The sequence below is a fragment of the Orycteropus afer genome, unplaced genomic scaffold (assembly GCF_000298275.1).
Source record: "Orycteropus afer afer isolate SDZICR_OR568_19922 unplaced genomic scaffold, OryAfe1.0 scaffold00010, whole genome shotgun sequence".
Lineage (NCBI taxonomy): Eukaryota > Metazoa > Chordata > Mammalia > Tubulidentata > Orycteropodidae > Orycteropus > Orycteropus afer.
Window position 1 is genome coordinate 3684148 of NW_006921597.1, and position 8705 is coordinate 3692852.

The window sequence follows — 8705 nt, forward strand, 5'->3', positions numbered from 1 at the left end:
TCTCACCTACTTTGGTCATGTTGTCAGAAGGGACCGTTCCCTAGAGAAGGATGTCATGCTTTGTAAGGTGGTGGGTTGACTAAAGAAGGGAAGGCCCTCAAACAGATGGATTGACACAGTGGCTGCTATGATGGGTTCAAGTATAGCAAGGATCATGGAGTTGGCACAGGACCGGGCAGTGTTTCGTTCTGCTGTGCATAGAGTTGCTATGAGTTGGAGATGACTCAACGGCACCTAACAACAACAACAAGAACAACCCAAGCCATGATATTTTCAATCACTTCATATGCATGTGAGAGGTGGACAATGAATAAAAAAGACTGAAGAAGAGTTGATGCTTTTGAGTTGTGTTGTTGGAGAAGAATGCGAAGAGTACCATGGACTTCTAAAAGGACTAACAAATCTGTCCTGGAAGAAGTACAGCCAGAATGCTCCTTGGAAGCTAGAATGGCCAGACTCTGTTTCACCTATTTTGGTCATGTTGTCAGAAGACACCATTCTCTGGAGAAGGGTATCATCTTTGGTAAAGTGGAGGGTGAATGAAGATGGGGAAGGCCCTCAAAGAGATGGATTGACACAGTGATTGACACAGTGGCTGCAACGATGGGCTCGGGTGTAGCAAGGATTGTAAGGTTGATGCAGGACTGGGCAATGTTTTGTTCTGCTGTGCATAGGGTTGCTATGAGTCAGAGATGACGACTCAACAGCACCTAACAACAACACAACCAATATAGATATTTTCTTTTCCTGTCTGTGTCTCATTAACTCAGTGCTTTATCCACTGTCCATGCTCCTTAGCATGCTTATAATGTCATTAAATATATGGGCCCATGCCTACTTCTCAGGCTCAAACGTTGTCTTTCTGTGCAACCATCCCTACCCTACAGCATCTAGGGGTCTTATACCTGAAGTACCCAGGTCCTCACTCAGAAAACTTACCTCTATGATTCACAACTCAGCTCAGGTATTATCCTTGACATTCCCAGTTTCTTCTGTGATCCCATCAATATCAACACAATCTCAGTCACAGTGCTATCTTTTGACAAGGTTGTAGTTCTTCCACCATATTGCTATCTTTTATTTAAGTGTCCCTACCACAAAGCTCTGTGCATGGAAGGGTGCAGGTGCACTGACACAGAAAGTGTGCAAATGTTGAATGGCTGAATGAACAGATGAAAAGGTGGATAGATGGAACATCATGGTTCTGCCTGCCCTTCACACTCACACTCTGAATGTTCCTACTTGTCTTGTTGCAGAGACTTAAAATCAGCCTCTAGGGCCTAATGTTGAAAGGCCACATTCAACGTAACCTCTCTGAGCCTCATTTTCCTTATTTGTGAAATGGATATTATTTGTGATCATTAAATAAATGAGACTGGCCTGGTTGACCATAAATTCCATGTAAATGATCATATCACCTGCAAAAAACAATTTTGTTTCTCTATTTCCAGTCTTAATACCTTTTATTCTCTCTCTTGTTGGGTTGGCATGCATTTCCATTACCACGTTGAAGAGTAGCAGTGACATTGGCCATCCTTATCCTGTTTCTCTAGTCTCAGAGAGAGGGCACCTAAAGTCTCTCCATTAAATTTGGTAAGATTTATTTTTAAAGCTTAGTGAACTAAATGTCTTTCTAGTCCTTGGAGTGGAGAGATAAATGAAGTCCATAACTTGATCTATATTGCTTCTTTTTTCCTGTGACTCACAGGTGATTTTCCTCCTCTCTCCAGCCTTGAGGATAAGAGGTTCCAGGCTATATGAAATGCATCAGGAAAACAATGTCTTGGGCTCTTGTTTGGTGGAAACACATGTAGAAGGAGGCAGATTGTTTAGAACCAGCCTTCAGCCCTGCTAACCTAGTGATAACGTCCCCATCTCCTCATTCTATTTCCCTTGAGCAGATGGGAAATATACTCATTTTCCTCTCCTCAAAATTCTCCCTTGGGGAATAAAATATATTTAATATCTGATACATTATATTTTAATAAAATATTCATTTTTATGTTATACTTTAATAAAAAGATTACTTAAAGCATATACAAGAGAAAACCAAACCAAACCCACTGCCACTGAGTTGATTCCAACTCATAGTGACCTAATAGGATAGAGTAAAACTGCCCCAGAGGGTTTCCAACCCTGTAAATCTTCATCAAAGTGGACTGCCTCAACTTTCTCTGGTGGAGTGGGGTTGGAACTGCTGACCTTTTGATTAGCAACTGAGTGCTTTAATCACTGTGTCACCCACAAATGCTCCTCTTAGCTGCTTGAACAAATATTCTTATTGAACGTATTCAACAAATTTTTTTTTATTTCCTACTTCAAAAGCTAAGCACTGTGCTAGGTGCTTAGGACACAACCATGAATGTTGTTATTATTGTCATGTGCCATCTAGTTGTCTCCAACTCATAGCAAACTTATGTACAACAGAACAAAATACTGCTTGGTCTTGTGCCAGCCTCACCATCCCTACTATACCTGAGCCCAGCACACAACCATGAATAAGACAGAAATTGTCCCTATTCTCATGGAGTTGCCGGGCTAGTTGCAAGATACAAAAATAGATAAATAACATTTTTAAACTATTTTAAGTATGAAGATAACAAATGAAGAACTGACAAAGAATAAGGAAAGGCTACTTTATATAGCATGGTCAAAGAAAATCTCATTAAGCAGGTGACATTGAACTTAGGATGAAAAGGAGCTACCCCCAGGTAAGCTGGAACTCATGTTGGAGGGTTGACTCTGGCAGAAGAGGGAATAAGACCCTGATGTGAGAATACAAGTCTTTTTTTTATTAATTATTATTAATTATTTTATGGTGGCATTCAGCTTCTTCTTAAGTCTTGTGACTTGTATTCCCTATGTTTAGGCAAAAGGAAATATACCCATGACCATATATAAGGTTGGCAGATGATATTTCTACATACATATTTGTATGTGCTGTATGAATGTCTATATAACTAAAATTAACAGGGCAAAGTTATGATAACTTCTTAGGCACAGTCAACCACCCCGATGGAGCGAGTATTAATTTTTATTGTGACTTGGGAGAAAGTTTACAAAGCAAATTCATTTTCCATACAGCAGTTCATACACATTTTGTTTCATGACATTGACTGTAATTCCCCACAATATAACAGCTTTCTTCCTACTTCCTCCCTGTAGTTACTTCTTCCCTGTGTCCTTCTTTCCCATGCACTCCTGCTCCCTAAGCTATCTCCCTGTGCAAACACTGCCCTTCTGCTCTCCCATGATTGATTGGTCTAAGGAGTGTATCCACCTGATGTAAATGCTCACCCTATATGCCTGTCTATTGTTTGACTAGAAGCCGACTCGACGGCACATAACAACAACAACAACGGCTACTACTCACCAAAGTAGGATGTAGAACAATGTTTTTGTGCAGTATGTTATGCCAATTGAGCATGATCTCCCCTGCAACCATGGTCCCAAGCCCACAGGTCCATCAACTCACTCCATCAAGGTGGTTGACTATGCCTATGAAGTTATCATAACTTTGCTCCCTGTTAGTTCTAGTTACATGGACATGCATACAGCACAGACTAACATGTATGTAGAAATATCATCTGCCAACCTTATATATGGTCATGGGTATCTTTCCTTTTGCCTAAATGTAGGGAATACAAGTCATAAGACTTAGGAAGAAGAAGATGAATGCCACCAGACAACATAATAAAATATACATATGAAAAAAAAAACTAAGCTGTATATTACTGAGAAGTAAACTAATCAGACTAAACAATAACTTCAAGGGTTCGAAATCTTGTTTTTTGTTTGTTTGCTTATTTTACTTTTTTTAAAGCAAATAGTAATAACAATAATATAATGCAAGGATGAAACCATGTCTGAGTTCCCCCCATATTCAGACATTGACTAATCACTGTGTTCCATATCATTTTGGTCCTTGAAGGCTGTCACTTTCCCACCCATTCATAACCCTCCAGGCTGGATTATGGAACTAGACAGCTGGCATTGGGTATAACAGAGTAACTACTGAGAAAAAAATACTTCATGGGTTACTGTGGTCCAGAGAAGTCTTCCCTGTCCCCTGTCTTGTTCTTCCCTCCCTCTTCCATGAGTATTTCCACCATGAAAAAGATGGAAAATCATTTAAACTCTCCAGGTTTAGGCAGAACTATTTCTATTGAAATAGGCAGAAACCCAATCCAAACTAGATAAATAAACAACAACAACAAAGTGTTGGTGGGCATTTAATGGTTCACATTACAAAAAAGTACAGGGATAGATTTGGAATGGCTGAATTGAAGAGCTGAAACAATATTATTATTTCTCCCTTTCTCTGCCTCTCTCTCTCTTTGCTCTCCTTTCCCCTGTGTTGGTGCCACATTCAGGCTACAGTTTGATTTTGGGTTTCAATTACTGTTGAAAGAGAAAGGAGCTCTGTTGGCAGAGTAGGTAAGGCATTTGGCTTCTAACCAGAAGGTCAATGGTTCAAACCTAGCAGCTGCTCTTTAAGAGGAAGAGGAGGCATCTACTTCTGTAAAGATTTACAGCCTTGGAAAACCAGTGGGGGTCACTATGAGTTGGAGTTGATGGCAGTGGGTAGATGGGTTGAAAGGAAGCTTTTTGCTCTTAGCTTCTCTGTCACAAGTCTACCCCTAACATACCAGTAATCTGCAGAATGCTGGAGCTGCTGCTGATTGGCAGGCCTTGGGTTAAAAGCCTAGCCCCTGAATTGGAGCATAAAATGTTGAGGGGAGGTGGAGGAAGGTAGGAAGTAGTTGGGGGAGAGACACAGACTCTTCTAGACAAAAAAGAAAATTAGCATGCTGTTACAAGAAGTGGGAATGGATGCTTAGACATCAAAGAACCTTAGCAGTGCAATGCAGTCTATCTCTTGGCTTCCCTCCTACCATACATATGGTCTAAAATATGCACTCACCTAGGGAATGTAAAATAGTATAGCCACTAGGAAAAACAGTTGGGCATGCCTCAAAAGGTTGAAAATAGAAATACCATGCTGTTGTTGTGAGTTGTCACTAAATCAATTCCAACTCATGGTGACCCCATGTGTACGACAGAGTAGAATTGCTCCATAGGGTTTTCAAGGCTGTGACTTTTTGGAAGCAGATAGCCAGGCCTGTCTTCCAAGGTACCTCTTGGTGGGTTTGAACTGTCACCCTTTTGGTTAGTAGCCTAGTTCTTAACCATTTGCACCTCTCAGGGACTCTAGAAATACCATTTGACCTAGCAAGTCCACTCCTAGGAATGGAATATGAGTGAGAAGAATCCTCCAAAAGAATTGAAAGCAGGAACTCAGATACTTGTGCACCAGTGTTCATTGCAACACTATTCACAATAATCAAAATGTGGATAACATTTGACAACAGACAAATGGTAAAAAAATGTACAGTATATCCATACAATGGAATATTACTCAACCATAGACAGAAAAGGAATTCTGATACATGGTACAACAAGAATGGACCTTGATCTCTCTTTGTCTAGAGTAATGAAGAATGAAGAAAATCAAAGATGGCATGGCAACAATTAGTCCAAGGGACTGGTACACCATGCTATCCTCTCATAGCCTATGTGACTATGAGACCAGAAGAACTAGATGGTGTCCGGCTACCACTGTCAACCATTTGGAGGGTGATCTATGTAGGAGATCCTGGATAGAGTGGGAGAACAATGTGGAACAAAACTCAAAATCATAAAAAAAATTGAAAAAAAGGACCAGGTTTGCTGTTCTGATAGAGCCTGGTGGAACCCCTGAGACTATGGCCCCTATTTGCCCTGCAGGTCTGGAATTGAATCCACTCCCGTGGTTCCCAGCCAGACAAAAGACAGGCATATGAACTGAGCATTTCCATTAGGTAGATAGACTCCTTGGTGAGGTCAATCACAGGAGAATAGATGGGCTATCTGTGTATGCACAGACCTGGCAGCCGTGCGTGGGAGGGAAGGACACAGGGAAGAGGTAACTATGGGGAGGAAGGGGGAAGAGAGCTGTTGCATTTTGAGAAATTGCAGTCATATCATGAGACAAAGTGTGTGTGAACTGCTGTGTGGAAAATGAATTTGCTCTGTAAACTTGAGTCACCACCTTACTAGAAGGTATGACTCAAGTCACCACCTTTAGTTTCCTTGAGAGTATTGTCTGCCCTACTTCCGTAGTGATACTGCCTCGGAAACCCAAGGAGGGGTTGCTATGAGTCGGGGCCAACTCGATGGCACATAACAACAACAACAACAATTGTCTGCATCCAATATATATGAATGGTCTGGCATAGTTCTTTCTTTTGCGCTGTTAGTCATATTCTGACCTCTATAATCACAATAAAAATTAAAAAAAAAAAAAAGAATGGGCCTTGAAAATATTGTTGTTGTTGTTGTTGTTTGCCGTCGAGTCGGCTCCAACTCATAGCGACCCCTCCTTGGGTTTCCGAGGCAGTATCACTACGGAAGTAGGATTGCCCAACCTTCCTTCCGAGGAGTGGCTGGTGGGTTTGAACCGCCAGCCTTCTGGTGAGCAGTCAAGTGCCTTAGGCACTATGCTACCAGAGCTCCTTTGAAAATATTATTGTTGTTAATTGATGAAGAGTCAGCCCTTGACTCATGGTGACACCATGAACAACTAAATGAAATACTACCTGGTCTTGAGCCATCCCCATGATTGGTTGCAGATTGGATCATTGTGATGCACAGGGTTTTCATTGGCTGATTTTTGGAAGTAGATCACCAGACTCTTTTTCCTAGTCTGTCTTAGTCTGGAAGCTCTGTTGAAACCTGTTCAGCATCATAGCAACATCCAAGCCTCCAAAGACAGTGGTGATTATGCACGAGGTGAATTGGCTGAGAATGAACTTGCATCTCCCACATGGAAGGCAGGAATTATACACTGAACCACCACTGTCCCTGGAAAATAGAACGCTGAGCAAAATAAGTCAGATACAAAAGGACAAATACTGTATAATTCCACTTACATGAAATACTTAGTATAGACAAGTGTGTAAGACCAGGTGCAGTGCTGTGAATTACTTAATATGGCCCTTCTAGCCACAGTCCTCCTTTTTGTGATGTATTGTAAATCCTAGCTTCTATGCCTGTGGTTAAGGTCCCATTTTGGAGTGACTTATCCTTTATGTTAATGAGGGAGGACTGGGGTGGGATGTATAATGAGTCACCACCTTACTAGAAAGTATGACTCAATTCACCACACGTAGTTTCCTTGAGAGAATTGTCTGCATCCAATATATATCAATGCTCTGGCAAAGTTCTCTGTCTTGCTGTTAGTCACGTTCTGACCTCCAGTTCTTGGCACTGCAGCCAGAAGCCTATTGTCTGACCTGATTCACCAGCTTTCACACACATGTGAGCCAGCAATCTGTCATCTGTTTGACTGCTAACCAGAAGGCTGGCGGTTCAAACCCACCAGCCACTCCTTGGAAGAAAGATGGGGCAATCTACTTCCGTAGTGATACTGCCTTGGAAACCCAAGGAGGGGTCACTATGAGTCGGGTCCAACTCGATGGCAAACAACAACAACAACAACACAACCACTTGAGTGAGAAGAATCCTCCAGACCGATGGTTGGCACACAGATTTGGGACTTACAAGCCTCCACCACCATGTGAGCAATTTCCTTGGCAGTTTGTGAGTTCTGTGAGATGTTAAGGCAAAATATGGAACCCTAAGACACGTACAAAAGCACTGAGGGGAGGAGGAAGAGTTTATGTTACAGATGATGGAGTGGTACAGCAATTTGGAAAAGTTACACCTGAGATACCTTTACCCTCCATCTCATAGGAACCACCTTGTGCTGATCCTTCTAAAAGAAATTATTTGTGTGCCAGGTATAATGGGTAGGGGAAATGGGGAATTATTACTTAAGAGGTACTTAGTTTCTGTTTAAAACAAACAAACAAGCCAGTTACTGTTGGGTTGATTCTGAGCCATGGTGTGTCAGAGTAGAACTGTGCTGCATAGAGTTTTCAATGGCTGATTTTTCAGAAGTAGATCACCAGGTCTTCCTTCCAAGGCATCTATGAGTGGATTTGAACCTCCAACCTTTCAGTTGGCAGTCAAGTGTATTAACCAGTGTTTAGGGAATGAAAAACATTTGAAAATAGATAGTGGTGATGGTTGCACAACATGGTAAATGTAATTAATGTCATTGAAATGTGCACTTAAAAATGGTTATAATATGCAGTTAGATAGATAGAGATGAGTATTAATTTGGGTGAAGAGAAGGGCAATGTACCAAATGTGAGTGACCAATATGGCACCATTGAGGATGAGAAAGACATAGAGAGGTACATGGGAAGTACAGACAACAAATATGAACCCTTTTGACATACAGTACTGTGTTGTCAGTGAAGGCAAACATAGGTATATGGGTGGATAGATGGGTGGACAGGCTGAACTATTAGGTATGTTTATGCAATGGGGAGTGTATCCAAGAACATACATAAGGTTGGCAGACAATGGTCCTATAAGTTTATGAGAATGATCAGAATTCCCAGGTATATAGTAGAGTTGACAAGGGGAAGGTAGTGGTCACTGCTTGGTCACAGCCAGCTACCCAGAGGGACCGAGTGGTTAAACCTGCAGGCTTGGGAACATAGTCGCAGGGGACATCAAGCTCAATTGGCATAACATACTATACAAAACATTGTTCCACCTCCTACTTTGGCGAGTAGCGACTGGGATCTTAAAAG